Source organism: Monodelphis domestica, chromosome 1, assembly GCF_027887165.1.
Source record: "Monodelphis domestica isolate mMonDom1 chromosome 1, mMonDom1.pri, whole genome shotgun sequence".
Classification (NCBI taxonomy): domain Eukaryota; kingdom Metazoa; phylum Chordata; class Mammalia; order Didelphimorphia; family Didelphidae; genus Monodelphis; species Monodelphis domestica.
In genome coordinates this window covers 211509750-211532466 of record NC_077227.1, presented here as the reverse complement: position 1 = coordinate 211532466, position 22717 = coordinate 211509750, and the positions used below count along the sequence as shown (strand labels likewise).

The 22717-nt window shown below is 34.4% G+C and overlaps 1 protein-coding gene across 6 annotated transcripts in view; it reads left to right on the top strand.

Annotated features, from left to right (window-relative positions):
* Positions 1 to 22717, top strand: part of NPAS3 (neuronal PAS domain protein 3) — a 1104268-nt gene that overhangs the window by 12482 nt on the left and 1069069 nt on the right. The gene's annotated exons all lie outside the window — the stretch shown is intronic.

The window sequence follows — 22717 nt, the reverse complement described above, 5'->3', positions numbered from 1 at the left end:
TCTTTTTTCTTTCCCTTTTTTGATGATGGCAGCTTTGCCTCATAAGAGGCATGACATATATTCCAGCATTTATTGAAGAGGAAACTTTCACAAATACTTGATATAACAACCATGACATGTGAAGGGATTTCTTTCTAAAATATTAAGTTCAATCATAATCTGCCAAAGAAATCTCTGTGAGTTCTCATTTTCCTGAAGTAATATTTAAGAGTTTTCTGAACTCTAGATATCCTTATTTGTTCATTAGAATTGCACAGAGTTTCTTTGATGAGGTCAAATCACAAGAAAGAATATTTTAGAGAACATATCTACTTGGTCTTCAAGAAATGAAACATTCAACAAATAAGACAATTCCCAATTAATTATGTATTGCACTGATTAAGGGAGAAACATTTTGTACATAAAACTGCTTTCCTGGAAATGTCTCAAGATAGGACACACATCTTGTTTCCATGTGACTTTTGCATGTGGCTTCTGTAATTTAGATACATGCCTGTGTACCATATATACAGTATTGTTGATGTTTACTTAAAAAGGGAAAGGATGTTACAACAATAACTTCAGCATGCTGTAAATGTCTCATTTTAGATAAAGTTAAATTTAAATATGTGCAGTGGAATGGTGACTTTTTTGTTTTACTAATGCTGTTAGGAAAAAGTAGGCTCATCATTTTTTTTGCACATTTTTATTGTTCTGTGTAAATGTAATTTGTTAATCCTGTGAAATTTGTCATAGATAAATTTGCTTGGATTATCTTGTCACCACCGTATCTGCATTCTTTTGTTCATTGCTTATTCATAATTTAACAGTCTGGCAGCGAGCCTTTTTGGGATGCTCACAAAAGATATATGACCTCTACCAGCTGCTACTATAACCTGCAGAATGCACAGCAAGACATTAGAAACGTGAGGATTCCTCTACTGATGAAAGTGCTCTTCATTTAAACAGTCTGTTCATAAGAATCTCAGGAATCTCTGCGAGTAGCACTTTTGATTTTTTTCACTGCCTTGCAAAATTAGTTCTAACAGTTCATTTGGTGTGAATTTTTCAGATGGGCCAAAGGAACTTAAATTCCTTTTTAATATGGTATTTCCCCCCGGGTAACTGCATACTTTAAAATACATTACTAGTTGAGGTTGAAAGTTGTCCAGGGGTGATTTGATGGGCAAGGATAAGAAAGAAAAGTGAGGCTGTCAGGTAAACAATATGAGATCCTGATTTACTGGAAATCTGACTTATTTAACCCTGCTCTAGCCCAAGCCCTTTACAGTTTGTACTGTGTAAATACTTAGTATTATATAGTACAGGGAAGATATTAAATAGAATGTTACTTGAAGTGTAACAACATTTTAGATTTTCATTATTCTCCTGACTTAGTTTAGCATATAAATTTATTCCCATTTTACTTTACTTTTTTTTCCTCTTCAGATCTGCAGATCAGCCTTTGAGTAATGGCTAGTTTTTTACCTCTCTTTCATGCAGGCATATGATTATAGTTCAAAATAATTCATTGCTAATCCATGCAGTATTAGTTCATCTCCATCATTCTGTTTTGTGATTAGAGCCCGAGGCTGCTGCATAGTTTCTTGCCCTGATTTTCTTTTACTGCAACCCTTGTTTTAATATAGCTCAATAGCCACCGTACTCTCCTACCCATCCTTTTCCATTCCTCATCTGTATCGATTGCAGGAGATTAATATTTATTTGAAGCTATTTTTCAAGGGTTTGTGAAAAATATATTCATTTCCTACAGTGAATCTCCAGATATAGTGAGAGAAGTATGTAACCCATCTGATGAAGTTAACTGTTGCTTTTACATTCTTGATACCTTGCTGTGACCAATTTTTTTCTTTCCATATAAAGCAGGATGTTAAGATTCTTTTAAAACATGCACATTGCTTTAATTTTAAAAATACCTTTAAAGCCTTTGCAGACTAATGATAATACTTGAGTTCAATACCATTTGTTTTCAGTAGTTCTAGAATGACAGAGACTCATTATGATTTCATATATCATCTAAACAGGTACTGTATCTAGTATAATCCTCATAATACATATTGATCAGCCTGTATTAGATGCTTCCTGATCATGCCCCTGATCTGTTATTTTGTTTAACATCGAATATTGCCAATTTTACCAGAAGGTCATCTAAAAGATTTTTAAAGACTTTGTTTCAGTTCTCAGTAGTCCTGTGTTCCTTTTAATAATTACTTTCATCTCATTGTAGCCGTGTGTTTGAAAGTGTAGGTCAATGAGGATGATTGCATTCAGAATTTCATGATCTGTGTAGTGGAACAAATTGAAAGCAAAGCCTGTATCAATCACTGTGAAGGGAGGGTTAATTGTTACTGCTTCTCAAGCCTCTGGACAGATAAACCAGTAATGAAATACTTATTGCTCTGATATGTGAATGCTAAAAGACGAAACAATGGGAACAGAAGCAGCCTTCAAAGATAACACAAAAAAAGGCAAAGAAAAAGAATAAACTCCACTAAAGTAAGATACCATATATGATCTGCATTAACTCTTTTAAAAGTTATATTATTTAGAGCTACAACTCTCTTTTAGTGTCATTTTAGAGGAGTGGTGGATGACAGATTGCTATAGCCAAATAAGAATGTGAAAGGAAAACTCTTCTTAGGGGAAAAATTTAGTCGGTATGCTTTATGCTAATTCTAGACTTCAGTGAAAAGTAACATTTTATTTACCAGTGAATGACAGTTCTTGTGTGCTATTGATGATACCTTTAAAAAAAGAACAATAACAGCATAATTTTTTGCCCCAGGCATGTATTAAAACCTTTGTGTTTTGTTGTCTTTGAAAGGATTTGGGTACTTTGCGGCCACTGCAGACAAAAAGTAAAAAGAAGAAGAAAAAAAGAAATAGGAAGAAAAGAATTAGTGTCACAAATTATGAGATTATAGTAACTACATTTAACCATTTCTTCAGTAGGAACTTAACATTTACACATCTGTTAGTTACTTATATGTTGAAATATATGCAAAAATATTTAGCCAAATTGAAGTCTTAGGCCCATGACAATCATCTCAACACAGTGGGTAGTTCTGAAAATTAATGAGAATGATAATACTGTAAAGACTGTTCCAGAGTTTGCCCAAATTCATTATCTAAGACTCTTGTTAAGAACATCTCAAAGAATTTTAACCAGGAAAATATATTAATGGTTCAAAAGCATTTTCAAAACCCTGATTTATAAAAGTATAATGGAATTATATATGCAAGAGTTAGAGTTCTCAACCCAAATAGCATAGGACATTATAAAGGCATATTTTCCAAAAATCTTGCATTGTGGGTTCATGTAGAATTTTTTACCTAATTTATTATTTTTTTTGTAAATGTGGGAGGAGAAATTGAATGTAATTAATTTTTTTAAGTAACATTGAGTTCTTATTGAAGGAGAGAGGTTTATACCTGCAAAAAAGTTTAAATAAAGACACTCTTACAAGTAATCACTTAAAGTTTGATGTAAATATCTGTCAGACAATCATCGGAAAAGAGCTGTCCCACATCTTGAGATTTTTCTTCAGAATGCTAAGAATTTCCTGTGGCTTGTTTCCTGACAGGATTGGTGCAGCTGTGCATCATCTGAAATAAAAGAACTGAGCACTGTCCCTATTATACAGAGGTCCTATATTTCAGGAAACATGCATGTTGATTTGGGATATGTTTAAAACAATTATAATATTAATTAAATTCCATGGAGTTCCTAAGATTTTTGAATCAGGATATTTTAAAAATTCCTTTTCAACATGCCACCCAGTCTTAATTTTGAAATAGGTGAAAAGTGTTGGTCATATACCATTGTCATAGTTTGGGTTAACACACATATACAATTTGTTATGACATAGTATTAAATGCTTGGGGGTATCGATAAGCAAACATGGAAGAAGGAGTAGTTTTCATTTTTCTTTTTCATTTCATACTTTAATAGATCCATCATTTTATCTATGTGGTTACTCCTTCAGATGATGGAGATCATGACCTATCTATGTCTTTTCATCTGATCTATATCCTTCAGTAAACACTCTACAGGGGTGGGTCACCCAGCCTTCCAGGGGCCTCTCTATCTAGTTCTTTGGATAATAGATGGATTAGATGAAACACAGGACCTATCTCTCACTCTGACCACATAACTGGCCCAACTTTTTTTCCACTCATATTTTCCACTCATCTACTCTAATAATACCCTTTAGGTCAACTCTCCCACACGACTCTTAGTTGGTAACATGCTGCCCTTTGAAATCAAGTTGGTTTAGGCAGTGTGTCAAGTACCTTCCCATTATCCTTTGAGTAAGCTTCAACTTTAATTCTCAGTCTCTGAAAAAGTTCTTTTCATTACTCAATAACAAATAGTGTTTTAATTTACATAACAGCATTTGGTGTATTTCCTTTCCTTTTCTCTATTTTTATAGGAATAATCATTACCGATTTCAAAATTGATTGTTTATTAAACTTATTAGGAAATAAGGAAGTCTTATTGGTTGTAAAAACCATGCTATTTGTTACATCTTCCAATACCTTTTAATAAGGTTCAGTTCCACATATTAAGTACCCATTACATTCAAGACATTGTTTTATAAGAAGGTATACCTTGAAGGAGTCTCTTCCCACATTAGGGCCTCAGTTACCTACTCTGTAAAAAGATGACATTTTCATTTTGTTTAGTCCCTTTGTGACTGTCTGTATATCTATTATTACTCTATCTATCTAATATACACATAGTGTCTCTTTCATTAGAATATAAGCTTTTTTCTTTCTCTCTCCCTTTTTTGTAACCCCAGGACAGAACCTGACATTTAGTGGTTGCTTAATAAATACTTTTGATTAATTGATTGATTCTATGAATTGAGTTTTGTGACCCAAGGATTCTGTTGCTATATTGGTTTTTCTTTTTTTTTTTAACCAAGTGATTTTAATATATTTCACAAATATTCTTTAGTTATGAAAATGTATAAAGTAGATTAAAGTTTCTTACATTAAGTATGATAGATAGCATGCTGGCTTCATTCAATAAAGATGCAACATTTAGTTATTTTTCTTTTATGAAAACCTCATTGAAACGAAACTTCTTGTTTTAAGAATGTCCTGAGGGATCTTAAAATGAAAGCTGTAGTGTATATTAAGTTATATTTTAAAGTGACATACTATACATATGACTCAACATAACACTAAACAAAAACTATTCAGATTATTATAGATAAATACATTTGCTAGTTGAATTCATTTGAGACACTATTGAAATTCTTGAGCAACACCACAAAGAAAGAAGTTAGCAGAGTCAAATTTGATGGATAGACAAGAGCTTAGAGGATTAATTTGAAATTTTCATATGTTCCTAAAACATTTACACTGAAGGAACTTTCCATGGTGAGATGTTATCCAAGCTATACTATTTAAAAATTGTTTTCAATAGAACTTAAAAAATGTTTTTTTTTCTTACTATTACAAAGGTTCAAAGTTTATAGTTACAAAAAAATCAAACAGGAAAATAATTGTTGCTGTTAGGAATAATGCATTAAATAAAGTCTTTATCAAGGTATTTTCAATCCAACATGTATTTATTTAATACCTACTGTGTTCTGGGCACTGTGCTAAGTGCTTAAACTATAGAAATATTTCACATAATCAAGGAGCTGACTTTTCCTTGAGAGAAAAAAATATGTATATTCAAATTTAAAACAAACCAGAAAAATGTTCTACTGGGAGGTAAGGACCTGATTCATTGTGAATGGCAGTTTGTTGCCAATACAATGGGGATTCTGGAGGTCATTATGGAAAGATAGGAAGGAGTGAGATAGGGGTATGGAAGGAATGGGGTTGACATGATGTGTATGAGAGAGGTCAGGGATTGAAGATTAAGCTTAGGTAACCTGCAACACAGGATCACAGAAATCCCAAGTCGAGCCAATAGAACAATAGATGATCTTGTCCTATGAAGTGGCAGTGGTAATTAAAAAAAATCAGTTCCTGGTGGGGCAGCTGGGTGACTCAATAGATAAAGAGCCATGCCTAGATATGGGAGGCTCTGGGTACCAGTATGACTTCAGATACTTCCTAGCTGTTTGACCCTGGGCAAATCATTTAACCACAATTGCTTGACAGTTAAGACAAGAATTGATAGAATCATGGATGTGGGTTTGATGTAATCACCTTCCAATTCTCAGCTAGATTTGCTCTGCCTCAGGGTCTTGCAGATGTCTAGTAGTTTATCTCCCCCACTGTAAGGGGCTTAGGAGGGATGATAGTTCTGGACTGGTGAGCTATGGGGAGAGAGTGAGATGGCAAGGCAGAATCATCCACACAATAGTCTAAATGGGGAATGAATATAGTAGAGGAGATAAGTCTAGATTTAAAGACATTTCATTCCTAGCTCTCCTGCATACTAACTTTGTGACCTTGGGCAAGTGACTTACTTACCTGGGCCTTTGGTTTCTCATACAAAATGAGAAGGGTAGATAGAATTATATCTAATATCCTTCCATATCTAAATCAATGATTCTATGACATTAAACCAGCAACTGCCATCACTATCACCATTCAGTTAACATTTATATTATTTTTGAAATCACTGTGGCAATTGTTGTATTTTCCTGAAATTCCTCGAGACTGAGAACTGAAGATTTCATCCTCATTCCACAGTTCATTCAGGTTTGTTTTTGTGAGCTGAGCACCCACCATTTATTTCTGGCCAAAAGACCTTACGATATTTTTGTTTCCTTTAAGAGTTTCAAGTTGTGCAAACTCCTTAGATATCCCAGATATTAATTCCTTATCAGAGATAAGTGATTTAAAGATTTCTTCTCCAACTCAAAAAACATCTCCTAAAATTAAATTCATTTTGTAATATTTCAGCATTCAAAGAAGCAAAAATATATCATGCCAAAGTGATATTAGCAATTTAGCTCTACTTTTGTCTACTGACTGATCTTTCCCCCATTCAAAATCTCATTACCTCAATGTGGGAAATATGAGTTAGGCATCAGAAGAAAATCTGTTTAGGTCAATTCAAAGGATTATATGAATGGTGCTCACTTTCTTTTAAAAGCAGAGTATTAAATTATAGTTATCTTTAATGAAATGTGTTGGGAAGATATTTTTAGATAGAGATGCTTTTCTGGTGTTCCTTTTTTCTCTTCTTCATGAAAGGGAGATAGGCAAGGTAGAGTAGCTAGGGAAACTACTAAAAAATGTTGGTAGCTTGGCTCCCCAATTCTGAAAAGTTCATCTTAGGTATGGATATTGTTTCACAATTCCTGTTTTAATTCTACCCTATAATTGGAAGAATAAATGAAGGTAAAAATTATGAATTGTGGTCCAAAAATCCTGCTTCCAGATTTCCAGTGGTCAACACATTTATCTTTCTATTCAGTAACCTCCCACCAAAGCTATCACAGCTCTATCCATATCTGGAAACTACCAATGTAGGTTACTTTTGACGTGAAGTTGAGTCAACAGGACTGAGAGAGAATTTGAAATAAAAGTTTAGGGTTAAGGAAAATTTTCTGCTGGACTATGGTGAGTTTGGAGTATATACTTTTAGGCATATAAGTTGTGTTGAGACCAATTTAATTGGATCTGATGGAGAGAAAACTTGGAATAGTAATTAATGGTTAAGGAAAACTATTCTGTTGGACTATAGTGGATCTTAGGAATATAAGTTTTGTTGCACCCAACTTAATAGGGTGTGATAGAACCCATCACTTGAAATTAGGTTGGTTCAGGTAACCATGCCTATAATATTTATGTCTTTTCACTACAGCATGGTGATGTAGATATAGAGCCAGACTTTAAGCCAGAATTGCTTCTGACACATATTAGCTGTATGACCATGGGCGAATTACTTAACTGTAAAGCGCTGTAGTCAACAATCTAAATGTCCTATGTTACCGAACTTGCCTTGGCAGAAGGACTTTTCTTACCTTATGACATTGAAATCACAAGTCTAGTTCTTATCTCTTCTCTATTCCTATTTTTATGTGCCAGGTACTGGGGTTTTAAAGAGAAAGGTGAATCAGTTGCTTTTCTAAAGAAGGTTATATTCTATCAAGGGAGAAAACTTGTACACAAGGGATACAAAATAAATACATGGATGGCAATTTTGGGGAGGAATCATTAGTTGCTTAAAGGATTGGGAAAGGCCTCATATCAGACATGGCTTTGGAGCTGAGCCTTGAAGGAATCTAAGAATCTAAGGGAAAAAGGGATAGAGAGAGGCCATTTCCAGCTTGAAGGATGGCCTGTACAAAAGTTTGGAGATAGGAGACAGGAGTGTTTTGTAGAATGAACAGTAAGAAGGCTGGTTTGGTTGTACTCAAGAGTGTGTGAAAAGGAATCTATAATAAGCCTGGAATCAATATTGGTAGGACTTCAAAAGACATAGGGGTTTGAGAGTAAGTCTATTCAAGCCATAGGGAAAGGCATGAGCAAAAATTCAGAAATGGGAAAGTCCATAGTATGAATACGGGTCGGAGAGTTGTACAAATTGACTAAAATATAGAATAGAGTGTGTGGAGCAGGATATATAATGGGAGATCACATTTGTCATCATGCTATATTTTTATCTTTCTTGGCATTTCACTGATTCTCTAGTCATCATTTTAATTATAAAGCACAACTTCTGCAAATATTTGCTAGGAAGTTGAATGCTTATTGAAAGCAAAGTAAAATGAATTACTTAAAAGTCTCAATTTTTTCCTCTTTATTTTGTGGTGGATCAAGACTTTATGCCACAACATCAGCCCATTTCTTGATTAATTTCATCTAGTCCAGAAACATTCACAAAATCCCAGTATTCCAAAATTTGAGAACTGAAAGAGATCATAGGAGCCTTTAGTCCAACTGATATACAAAAGTAATCTCCACTAGAACAAATCTGGCAGTGATTGTTTAGTCTCTGCTTGAGGACCTCCAGATTTTTGGGTTCCCCCATTTCTCAAGATAATTCATTCCACTTTTGGAAAGCTGAAATTGTTAGAGACACTTTCCTCACACTGACCCTAATGGGACTCTGTGATCTCCATCCATTGCTTCTGATTGTTCCATCTGGGTTTAAGTGGAACAATTCTAGTCTGTGTTCAACATGATAGTTTTCAAATACTTCAAGACAGCTATCACATCTCTTTTGATTCTTCATATCTCTAAGCTAAATATTCCTAGTTCCTTAAGCTAGTCTACCCATGCTGTGGATTCAAAGTTCTTCAGCATTTTAACAATCCTCTCTTTAAAAAAAAAAAAAACATGCTCCAGCTAATCAATGGCCTTTTAAACTAATATATAGAGAACTGAACTCCAGATAAAGTCTAACAAAAGCAGAATATAGAATATCCCTATTTCTGAAAGGCGTGATCCTCAATACAGCCTAAGATAGAATTAGTTTTTGTTTTTGTTTTGTTTTGTATACTACATCACATTACTGACTCTTAATTGAGCTATTAGATCACTAATACTCAAAAGTATTGATTAATTTAGGGATCATTAATTGCTGCCTCTCCATGGCTTCTCCATATTATAGTTGTGAATTTGATTTTTGGTACCCAGGTACACAACTTTACATTTATCTCATTTGAAGTTCATTATATTAGATGTAGCCCAATGCTCTAGCTTATCAAGCTCACTTTTGGATGATAACTTTGTCATCTAATGTGTTATCTACCTCTCCCATCTTTGAGTCATCCAGAAATACACTTGAAATTTATGCCTTTGTTTAACTTATTGATAAAAATGTTAAATAGCACAGGGCCAAACATAGTTCCCTGATGTACTCCACTGGGGATCTCCTGCTACATTGACACTGAATTATTGACAACTGTTATAGTCTGTCCATCTAATTCTTTCTGAGTTCATCTGATTATATTATCATTGTCCTCTAAGAAAAATATTAAATGTCATATCAAAAGATTTGTTATATCTGTAGCATTATCTTTAAATAGCAGTTAATTAATCCTGTCCAAAATATGTTAATCGGTATGACATTAATCAATAAACATTTTCAAAGTACCTACTGTGTGGCAGATACTGCTCTAAGTGCTAGGGATGCAAAAAGAGAGGAAAGAAAAGATAGCTCCTGTCTTCAAGTGATATTCTTGGAGAAATTACACTGGCTCTTTGTAATCAATCCTCTTTCTGGACATTCATCAAATATGTCTTTAATTGTTAATTCTAGAATTTTCTTAGGAATTAAAGTCAGCCTCACTGGCCTACAGTTTGTAGACTCTATTCTTTATTCATCTTCCCTCATTTAAAAAAAATCAGAGTATTCTTTTCCAAACTTTTGGTAACCCTTTCATTTTTCAGTATTTTTTCTGACATCGCTGAGTGGAACAGTTCTCTTAAGACCTAAGGATTGCATCTTGGTTAGGTGACTTGAATTCAGCAAGGGCAATTAGATACATTCTTACTAATTTCTTAGTTTTCATTTCATTCAAATAGGTTAATGGATGACTCTTAATGTTTTGATATACAATTAATTAGACAGGAATGACCCAAGTTATGGAGGGGATGGGATTGCATTTTTAATAGATGGCATTAAATTTTCACTAATTGCTACTTTTTTCACCTTTAATAAATTTCATGTTTCCATTCTTCCTGGATTCCCTCCCAATATTTTCTTCCTTTATGACATACAAACTATGACAATACAAGTAAACCAAAACAAACACCAAATAACAATCCTCTACAATGCTTATTTTATATTCCTTATATCCAAAAACTGTAGTTTTCAAAAGATGCATTGATTCCAAGGTAAGGTACATCTATTCAAAGCCTTATTGACTTGGTTGTCTGAGTAGTTAGAATAATAAATCCTCCACAAATATGATCAAATTATATATTTATATAAGGGTTTTTAATAGCCTAAAATCCTTTGAAGAAGCTTATTCTTCTTCCTAGTATTCATCATCACGATCATTTTTTGGTTTTTATCTTATGGAAAACTAACATTTTAAAAAAAGAAAAACTAAATCTGATTCATCAGGCAACACATCTTGTTCTGATGTAGGATGCTGATATCATCATCAGTTACAGTTTCATTACTGGAATAGCTCCTTCCTCTCATGTAACATAATCTTATTGCTGGTATATTTAATTCCTGCTATATCTGTAGCTACTTAAAGACATAAAGAACAATTTTTAAGGCTTAAATACAAGAGTAGTGACAACCCTCTGTAGATTGTTAATATTTTGCTAATCTTAAATATTTAATATATATGCTGGGTACAAAAATCCATGTCAGGCATGGGGTCCTATGGGATGTGAAAGTTGCTCTTTATTCTACCTGGCAGATCATAGTTAGCATATTGCCTATAGTTTGGGGCACTAAATTTTAGAGAGGACATTGGCAATCTGGAGAAAATTCTGAGGAGGATGAGAAAATGCTGAAGAAGTTCTAGATTATGTGATGAAGATATTAGGAATGTTTTGACTGTAGAAGAGAAGACACAGAAGTTGGTGTATGATACTTATTAAGTACTTGAGTGGTTGTCATATGAAAGATAATTTAGATTTCTTCTATTGGTCCCAGAGAGCATTGGAGGGACAATGTCTAGAAATGGCATAGAGGAAGATCCTGTTTGATATGAGGGAAAACTTTATAACAATGAAAACTATATAAAAGTAAAATGGATTGCTTTTGAAAAAATAGTGGGCTCTCATTTCATTGAAAGTCCTCAAGCAAAGGATGGATAATTGCATGTAGGGTTATTAGTAAGTATTCTCCTTTTCCTCTACAGTATCTGGAGTCCTTTACAACTTTGAGAATCTGATTCAGTCAGATGTTCTATGTCTATTTGATGCATGTGTTTTCCAATTATATCTTCTGCAGGATGTGCACTAAACCTCCATGTTGGGTATCAGGTTTTTAGTTCATCCTGTTTGCAATAGTATGACACTATTCCCTTTCAGGGACTCATATCTTGCCTCTATTCCTTACAAGTCAAGTAGTGCATAGTCAGACTCTTAACTCTATCTATATAATGCATAAATTGCATATAATAATATTTATATTACCCACCAGACAGGAAGTTTTATATGTTGTAAAGTGCTATATAAATTTGAACTCTTTATCAGGTGTATGGAACCATGAAAACCCATAAGTAACAAATGTACCATTCACAATTTATTCATTTCCAAGTGAGATGACCAAATAGATAAATTCTAGAACAATGGAACATTGACAATTAGGATTATATTAGACTCAATTTCTATCTAATTATATTTCCATAAATTTTGAATTCCATCAAATTTATATTTGCAAAATTATACTTGTAATAATTCAAATTGATTTAAACCAAAATGGCTAAATTCAATCACATAAAATCAAAGAGGTTATAAAATGAAATAGCATTTTCTCATTTATCTCCCCCCTTTTGAAAGAATAGCTGAGTTACCCAGTGTGCCTAGGTTAATATTTCCCATAAAGAAATCCTCTGGCACAAATATAAATAAGCACAAAGGTACTAATATTTGTGATGTTTTCCCCTCTGACTGATTGAGAGCTGTGTACATTATTATTTTACTTTAACCAAAATTAAATGACAATTGAATTCACCAGACCCTTATTATATCCACTGAGTACCAAACATTGTGTTAGATCTTCCTGAAAACCTATAGGGAAATAAGACCTAGTGGTCACTTTCATGGAACTTATAAGTAAATGGGAGGAATATAGCACATACCTAAATGAGCAAATACAAAATGGGATCTGGGAAGAATATAGGAAATGTGAAGTGCTATGCAAGGTATGAGGAAAAGAAAGATGAATTCTGGCAGAGGAACCAGAAGGCTTTAGAGAAAATGGGTCTTAAAGAATAGGTCAGATTTTGGCAGACAAAGACACTCTGTCCTGGTCTGACCATGTCTGAATGATGTTCATTTCTGGGTACCACATTTTAACTAGTGTATTCATAAGCCACAGAATACTGAAAGGAGAGCAGCCATGTGGCAGAGGGCCTTGAGTTTGTGACTAAAGAAGACTGGTTGAAGCAACCAAGGTGCTTAGTCTGGACATGATAGGTATCTTTAGATATTTAGATGATGTGGAACTGGGATAAGATTTATTTTGATTGGCTTTAGATAGAACTGAGGGCACTGCATGGAAGTTATGAGGCCAACTTTACATTTGATGTATGAAAACACTTCCTCAGAATTATAGTGGAATGGGCTGCCTTTAGAGAGATAGTATGTTATCTTCACGGAGATTTTAAAACAAGTTTTGAGCTAAGCAGCGCTTTAAAGCTTAGAACAAAAGGGAAAGAAGTAGACAATTTCATGTACGGTTTGATGAGACTAATTGTCATGTATAATGTAGACTGGATTCTTGTTTCAGTATTGACTAAACTAGATAGGCTTCCATATCTGAGATTCTGTAATCCTGTGATCTCTGAAAGCCTCTCCGCTTTATATTAGAAACTATATTTAAGTACTAGTATTTAACTATAGGTATTTTAATTTTTCCTTAGTGAAAATAGTAATTTTTTTTCTCATATAGGCTTAGGTTCACCTAAGTATTGGTGAACCTTTTAGAGATTACATGCTGAAACTGTACCTTCAAGCTTCTTGTGAGCCCCTGCATTACTCCAGAGCAGGGGTCCCCAAAATATGGCCCATGGGCAACATGCGGCTCCCCAAAGCCATTTATCTGCCCCCCACCACACTTCTGGAAGGGGCACTTCTTTCATTGGTGGTCAGTGAGAGGAGTACTGTATGTGGCAGAGCCTCAAAGCACAGCATCACTCACATACAATACTATTTCCATTGACATAATCCTTTGCCTGGCTCCTTGTTCTGAGAGTAACTGAATGAGAACAAGGCGTCTCACAAAGGATTATGTGGCTGCACAATGGAAGACATCAGCCTGGTGAGCAGCGATCTGGGGGAAGGGATTCCACACTGTGTATACTGCTGCCCAGTATAGTGGTGGCAGTGATGAGTCTGTGCAAGGTGTGACAGGCCCATCACAGCCAGCGCTGCAGCCTCTGCTATCCCAGACAGAGGTATACAGATTTGTTCATAATTTTTTTTTATAGTCCGGCCCTCCAACGGTCTGAGGGACTGTGAACTGGCCCCCTGTGTAAAAAGTTTGGGGACCCCTGCCCCATAGAATGGAGGAAGTGCTTGCATTGATCTGCTGGACAGAGAGTGGGACATGCAAAAATGTTCTCAGGTGAGGTGGATAGGGTGAATGGAGCAGCCTCCTCCAGAAAGCCAGGGCATGTGTGCCATATCTTTGCCAACATGGACCTACACCCTTAAACCATTTCCCGTAAAAGTAGAAAATAAAAAAACATTGGAGAGGGGGCAGTAGTTTGAGAGTCAGGTTCAGAAGTGAGAAGTCCTGAGTTCAAATTTAGATCAGACACTCACTAGCTGTAAGATTTTGGGCAAGTTACTTCCCATTCCCTAGCCTTTACCACTGTTGTGCCTTGGAAGCAATATACAGTATTGATTCTAAGATGGAAAATAAGGTTTTTAAAAATAAAAGTCAATGGAAGCTTAATCTTGCTTAATCTATTTTAATTCATTTCAATGTGACAAACATTTATTAAATGCTTACCGTATACCAAATTTTTATGTAAGATTTAAGGATAAGATAAGGATACAATGATGAAAAAGAACATAGCTCCTTTCCTCAAGTTAAAATGTAGTAAGGCTCACACAACCTATGTGAAAAACAATACAATACAAGGTAAATTGTGATTGGGCAAAGACCTATAGTGCTCTAGGAAGATTGAGACATAGGAAGATTTGAAGGAGAGATCCTTTTCAGTTGAGAGGCATCAAAAATGCTTTCTTAGAGGAAATGATATCTGTGTTGGTCCTCAAAGGAAGAAAAGGATTTCAGTATATAGAAGAAAAAGTAATAATAGGAAGAGAATATAATAATAGTATTAGCTAGGGTCAGTGGGATGATTTAGTGGATGGAGAACCAGACCTAAAGATGGGAGGTCCTGGGTTCAAATCTGGATTTAGATGCTTCCCTAGTTGAGTGACCCTGGGCAAGTCACTTAATCCCAGTTGCCTAGCCCTTACTGCTTTCCTGCTTTGCTTGGTGCTTAGTATCAATTATAAGATAGAAGGTAAAGGGTTTTAAAAATGAGTGATTGTAATAGCTGACATCTAAGTAAATTTTAAGGTTTGTATAGCACTTGAGTGCCTTTTATCTCATTCAGTCCTCAACAGTAAGCTTTGAGGTAGCCTCTATCTCATAGGCATATCATTTTGCCTGTTTTACTGCTGAGGAAACTAGAACTCAGAGATGTTAAAAACTTGTTCAACATCATGCAGTGTTTGAAGCAATAGTCAAACTAAGGCCTGTTCTAATATAAGTTCAGCACTTCATCCATTGTTCCACTGAGGTGACCAAATATAGAGTGCTCTGAAATGGTATAGAATGATGACCTTTTTGAATTAATGGAGATGAGAAGAGCACATGACAGAAAGATACAAATTCATATCTAGGTTAGCTAGAACATAGTTGGGGAAGGCCAGCTGTGTCATAGAAGGCTGAAAAACTAGATAGTAGTTGTCACACACATGAGGCTGGAAAACAAAAGAGATTATGATGAGCCTTGAATTCCAAGAGAGAGTAACTGAAGAGGAGAGGAGATGGATGTAAGTAGAATGAACAGAATTTGAAAACCAGTTGTTTAAGAACATGTCAAGGATGGCATTAGATTTGACATTAAGTCATTAAGTCATTGATTATATAGGAAGGAGTAGTTTCAATATCTTAGTGATGTCAGAGTCCCTAATACAAGAGACTGAACAGGGACCAGTGGAGGTGATGAAGTAGAACCAATGAGGATAGACTATTCCTTCGAGAAATTTAACAGAGAAGAGAAGGAGACATGAAGATAACTTGAGCCCATGACAAGATAATGTAAGCTTTTTTGGGTCTTCATTTTCAAGATCTTGGGAGATATGAGCATTATGGTAGATAGCAGAGAAGGGATTCTTAGAGATGGAGATTGGGTTAAGAAAGAAAATTAAAGATCTGTGAAACAAAATTCCAGAGGAATCTGGAAGCAAGAAAATCAAGGGCACAAGTGAAAAGAGAAGATTGTTCCATCTTATAGAGTAGCAAAGAAAGGATAAGATAGGTGAAAACAGAAAATTTTTAGGCATAGAGGATGGATGGGAGATTAGGAAACTCATGACTGATACCTTCAGTTTTCTTAATAAAGTATTTGGATGGTCATCTTGTGAGTGAGAAATAAATAGGGAAATACTTGTAGGTTCAAAGATATAGGATATTCAGAATGGCTACAGTGTGGAATGTGATAAAGGGTTGTTCTGCAGTACTAAGGGTCCAGTTGAGGTTAGACAGAATGGTTTTGCAGTGGAGTTACTCAGCACTTGTATAGCGTTTGAGGATGATGAGCAGATTTAGGAGGAATTAAGCAATATGAAAAGTGGAAGAAATGTGAGAAATTTAAGAATTTTAGGATCATGGGGATGGAGAAGCTTTTTGTACTGGGGTTGGAAATATGATTATCCTTTGTGGATAAGGATGTTGAGAAGGCTGATGAATTGAGAGGATAAGGCATTACTATAAGGGTCATTTCTGTGGATATTTAGAACGAATCTGTAGTCTAATTGGGAGTGGTGCTGTTTTTTATGCCTGACCCAGATTCTGAAGTGAGACCTGCTTTGCCCATTGAGATTTGTTTTCCACTTTATTAAGACTAAAACTTGAACTCTCACACTTCTTTTTTGAAATATCCCAAATCTTGACTCATCACTAATCCTCTTTAAGAAGATATTTCCAGAGTAGTTTTTGAGACATATTTTAAAGATTTTATCAAGTGATCCATAAATAGTCATTGACATATTACAATACTAATGTATAAAAGAACTATTGTAACTGAAAGAAACCCTTAGACTCAATCTTCACATAGTGGAAAAAAACAGACACCTAATCATACATAGGCTTTGGATTTTCCTAATGTTTTACAATTTTTGAACTTTTTTTCTGATATAAAAAAAATCTTGCACAATGTGAGAGTATTGCCATATCAGTCAATCATCAACAAGAATTTATTTATATTTTCCTACATATATATCTACTCACATATATTAAAATTATCTAAGGTTTATGACATACGGATAAAATATTAATTATGAATAACAAGCTGTCTAGAATGAATTCCAGGGCTCCTATTGATGTCAGAAGAGATTGGTATGATGCTTCTCCTTAAAATTGCCTTTATTTTAGACCCAGATTAACCAATATTTACAAGCTTAGGAAGGAGAAAACTTTACATTTCTCAACAACTGTTTATATCCTAATTTTATGTGCTTTAATTACTAGGAAATATAAAAAAGTTTCCATAATCAATATTAGAGTGTATCTATAATTTCGCTGATGTGCTTTACGAGTATTATAGACCACAATCAATCTATGGCCTTTCATTCCATGTTACTCTCATCCATCTTTGCTGATAAATTCTCCAAAGAGTGTCCACTCAACTAGAAGAAGTGGGGGTCAGAGTCAGAAGAGGGAACAATATCCTCCAGTTCTCTCTTACGAATACCAATTGAGTGCATGAACTTGGCCATCAAGTTATACATCACTCCATTACTGGCCAGTATTCTTTTTTTAGTCATGTATCTCTCTGAAGAATACCAAGAATAGAGGCTTTATATAGACAACACATACAAATGTATCTGGGTAAATACATCATTTTATACAAAAGAACAGAGACATTCTATGAGAGACTAATTCATAAGCTTTCTCTAAAATTTCCAGAGCAATATGAATCTTTATTCATGTTTTCCGGGAAGTATATATGGACTGAAGAATTATTCCATGTATTTTTCTTGTACTGTAGATTAATCAAGGAGAATGTTGAATGTTTCGATGTATCTTACACAGTATATGAAGGGAGAGGAGTAATGGTGATCATAGAGTACCTAAACATCTGATTGTATCACTTTTGAAAACCTTATTAGAAGGAACTGTTAGAGGTTTTTTATTGTAGAGAAATACAATTCTTTACACTAGCCAACAAAAAAAAACCCAATGTCACATTGCATATTTTTTTGGTAGAATGTCTTTTGGCCTGTGAGCAGAATAATATTGAGATTAGGTATTAACATACAGAGTTAGTTCAAAGAGAAGAAAAAGATGGAAACTAAAGAGATACCTAGTGCAGTGCCCTAAAGGTGAGTGTATTAGACATGAGGCATAAGAGTAGGAGAAGAAAAAATTCTCAAGCTATTACACCAAACATGCTATTGTGTAGTATCAAGCTATAACACCTTGGGAGAGATGAGTTAATCCATATAATATTTCAGTGCTTATTAGCTCATCAAAGGGAAAAGCAGAGATGCCTTTTTACTATATCAAGTAGTCAAGTTTGTAGGTGAGATAATAAAATAGTGTTTTTTAAAATGTCATATTTTAGCATGAAAATTTTTCTTCCCCAAGAGGGAAAAAAAGGTCAAGAAGGATTTACATCTCAATGCTTGTGTAATTCAGAATCTACATAGTTTAATAAGTGCAAGCAGATATTATAGGAAGTAGAGAAGGACCTCTGTAAAACATAGCTTTGATTGCTTAGTAAGGAACATGTACAAAATGAAGCTCTGAAATATGGTACAAATGTTTTCTTATTCATTTGCTCATTTGTCTTGACTGCAAGTGGATTTTTGCCAAGGATATTTGTTTGGAAATGTAAGTCTTTGCCAACCTCTGGAAGGATTTAGAGAAATGCTTGGGCTGTCTTCATTCCCGCAAGCAAATGGTAATTTCATGGCAATTCTTAAAATAAACATCTTCAACCTGAAAATGTTTAATGAATATTTCCATTTTGGAAACCAACATTTACAACTAAAACTAATATTTGGCATGTAAAGATGAAGATATTTTTATTTGTTGGAAATACTTGTGAATGCTAGTGCTACCATATTGTGTTGCTTCTGTGGCTTTATCCTTAGAACTAATATGGATGACCTTCCATAAAAAATTATTTTGTATTCCAATTTGGAGATGATACCTGATTATTCCCTACATCAATAGAATGTCCCATTCCTATAAAATATCAACTGCTATTCATGGAACTATCTATATGTGACATCATTTGAAATGATCTTTGTCTAAACAAATAACCAAAAACCATTGTCATTTGTTTTTATAGAATCAAAAGAAATTAGAAAAAAGAAAATGAATTTGTAGTCATTTCCATATACTTTATACACTTATAAACAAGCTTTTATTTTTTGTCTTAATTTGAGTCTACTATCCTGATTAGATCAAAGTGAGCTCGGCAAAATCATGATAGCTCTGAGTAATTTTAAAGAAATTGCACTCAGTCTATACAAGAGAAGGACAAAAGAGGCATTTTGTTGTGCTAATATCGGGTGGATTCTAAATCTCTGGTACCAAGCCTTTTGTTTTCTAAAACTTATTCCACTATTTTTGTAATTATTGAGCACTTTAGATTTATTTCTTCTGTAGGAAGTTGCATCATCAGCATAAACATAGAACTAGATCCACTATTAAATTAGTAAAAGAAGAAAAATATTGGCCTAATAAAAATGTCTGAGGGATTATGATGTGAATGAAGGTGTTTTAAATGCAAATATTAGTGAGGATAACAATTGTAACCAGTATATGAAACCTAGATATGTGCAAACATTTAATTGAAATAGTTCATTAGAATTAACCTGCCCCTAAACAAAATAAAACAAATACCAATAATGTTAGTAAGATTGGAGTACTAAGTATGGAACTGAAATAGGTCATCTCTGCTAATGGTTAACATTCTAATGGTGAAGAATTGACTATCCCAAAGGAGGCCTATGTAGTATTTATTTAATTAGCAATCTGAAGATTTCTCTAACTGAAAAATTCCCCTTTCTAACTTAAATAGCCCAACAAGAATAAATAAGAACATAGGAATAACTTTTTTGGCATTTTATTTAATAGATATATTATCAGTCTTTTGGATTTTAAATATTTAAGTGCCAAATAACATTTAATAAGTGAACTTTGCCAAGTGGAAAGGAGGTAGCTGATAAATGTACTAAACTGAAATAAGCTGCTAAGTTAAAATGATGGGTTAGAATTTCACAAGGTTTCTTCTGACTAGAAGAAACAGCAATTAGGAGAGATTTTAAAACAGTAAGATTCCCAACCTTTTTCAGGGTAAGATCTCCCTTTTTACTTGCCTAATCCTGATTGTCAGTCTACTGCTGGGAAGGGGAAATAGTTGATGCTGGCACTGACTATAGGGTACCCTAGCTGAGAATCAATATGCTCTCAAATACAGATTTGACTGTTGGAGGAGGAATGGATCATGTTCACAGTTTTCACCCACATCCCTTTCACCAGTGGAACGGACTGTGGAAAAGGGGATATTTGCCATAGCTTCCAACCAAGGCCCTGTAACCACTGTGGAAACTCCCAAAAGTTGTGGGTAGCTTGTGAGGCCACAGTTGACTTGGGCTGGCCTTGATAATTGCCCATTTAGGGAACCCTGCTTTTTACAAATTTTAGTTGAGGATAAATATACTTAAGTGAAATCAAGAACCACAGCTGAGTTACATGAAAAAATATAAATAGCTATGAACCTCAACTGTCAGAACTTGGGTTAGCAGTGGAGCAAAAATGCCTAGAAAGATGTGGGGGGAAAGCTAAAGCCTAGGAGGCAGCAATGAAAATCTTATCTGATGGAATCCTTAATTGTTTTCTTCTATTGTCCTTATATTTTTTCCCCTTTAATATACTTAAAAGTAATGCTTCGAGAATCAGAAAGGACAAATTTAGATTAATGGAAGAAAGATCTTCCTAATAATTTAGAAGTGACCAGAGATAGAATGAGATGATTTGGAGGGAAGGGGAATTCTTCTTGCTAGTGATCTGGAACAAGTTTTGGCTGACCCTTTGTATAAAAGAATAGCTTCTCTATTCTGATTTCAATTAGGTGATCTAGTACTCAGATTCTGAGATTCTATATTTTTATGTGATCCTCTGATCAGTCCCAAGCCCACTTAACTATATAGTTTTGGAACAAAAGGACCACATGTAATTACAGAATAAAATGAAAAGGAGCTTATCAGATATTTTAGATATATGGGCCATAAAGACAGTCCCAGATTGATACTTCAATTGGTGATTGAGGGAGGCAGTCAATTATATAACCAGCAATCTTCTTAGTTCATATTTTTGAATCTTTATTCTACTTTGTTTGCCTGACCTATTATATTGTTATTTAATATTTCTTTGGTATTTTAGGTAAATATAAGATATTTTAGAAGTCTAAGAATGTAACTCACAAATTGTATATGCAGATTACAAGCTTAGATGTAAACATCTTCACTCATATATGCTGAACTTTAAATGATGACCAAAAAGTATTTGAAAATATGTAGAGGTTTAGGAAATTCCCACTGGAAGCTTCCATAGTCCATCAGTAAAACAGCAAGCACTTATTAAACATCTACCAAGGACTCTGCTAAGATTAGGTAGAATACTTAGTTTAGTCAGTGTCAGAGTTAATAATAATTGGAGAAATATTAGGGAAACCTATTTTGTAAGACATTCCGGGTATTGCAAAAGATCAAGTTACTTCAGATGTGATCATTTTAATGTATGAATTAGAACCCAAACCTCTGCACTTTGCTATTTTTCTTGAGGCATTAAGAAGTTGTATATTTCAACACATAGATATATGAATATAATTAAAGTATGTTAAAATGATTAAAGTACTAGGTTCAGAGATAGAAAGATTTGTCAGGAATATCAGGACACAAGCTATACAACTCTGGGAAAGTCATTTAGCCTGTAAAGGTCTCAAGAAACTCCTTAAAATTAATTTCTAAATCATAAATAGTCTACATCCTTTCTTTGGAGGGAATTTGGACACCAGAAGATCACTACACTCATCATACGAGAGAACTTTCTGAGTTTTTTTGTATATTACTTTTAATAAAAGAATTTTCTAAAAGTATCTCATTAGGGAGGATTTACCAAACACACCAATAAGTTTCCTTGTTTGTTTGTTTTTTTCAGTTGTGTGTGACTTTTCATAACTGTATTTGGAGTTTTCTTGACAAAGATCCTGGAGTGGAGAAGTTAAATTACTTGACCTGGGGTTCATAGCTAGCAGATGTCTGAGGCCAGATTTGAACTCAGGAAGATGTGTCTTCTTGAATCCAGGTCACTACACTCAAGTCACTGAGTCACCTCGCTGCTGAGCTTAGTGCAATTCACTACTTAAAAGTTTAAGAATGCAGGGGCAGGGGCACCTGGCTAATTGGCACTGAGTCAAGAGGATCTTAACTCAAATCTGGCTTTAGAAACTTCCTAGTAGTGTGTCCCTGAGCAAGTCACTTAACTCCAATTGCCTAGCCCTTCTTGCATTTCTGTCTTAGAATCAATATTGAGATAAAAGATAAGGAATTAAAAAAAGATAAAAATCAAAAGAATGTTGAGTCATAGATCTTATGCCAAAAATGAACGTGGGAGAAATCTAGCCCAGGGATGTCAAACAACTATAGAAAAAATGATATCCCTGCAGGCTGCATATTGTCTTAGAAAAAGCACAGGTTAACATTATCTATGTTCTATTGTATTTTTATTTATTTTGTTAAAATATTTCCCAATTGCATTTTATCTAGTTTAGGCTCACTCGGATTTATCCCTTTGATCTAGGTCAATCCTCTTCTTTAATAGATGTGGACATTTAGGACAAGAGAA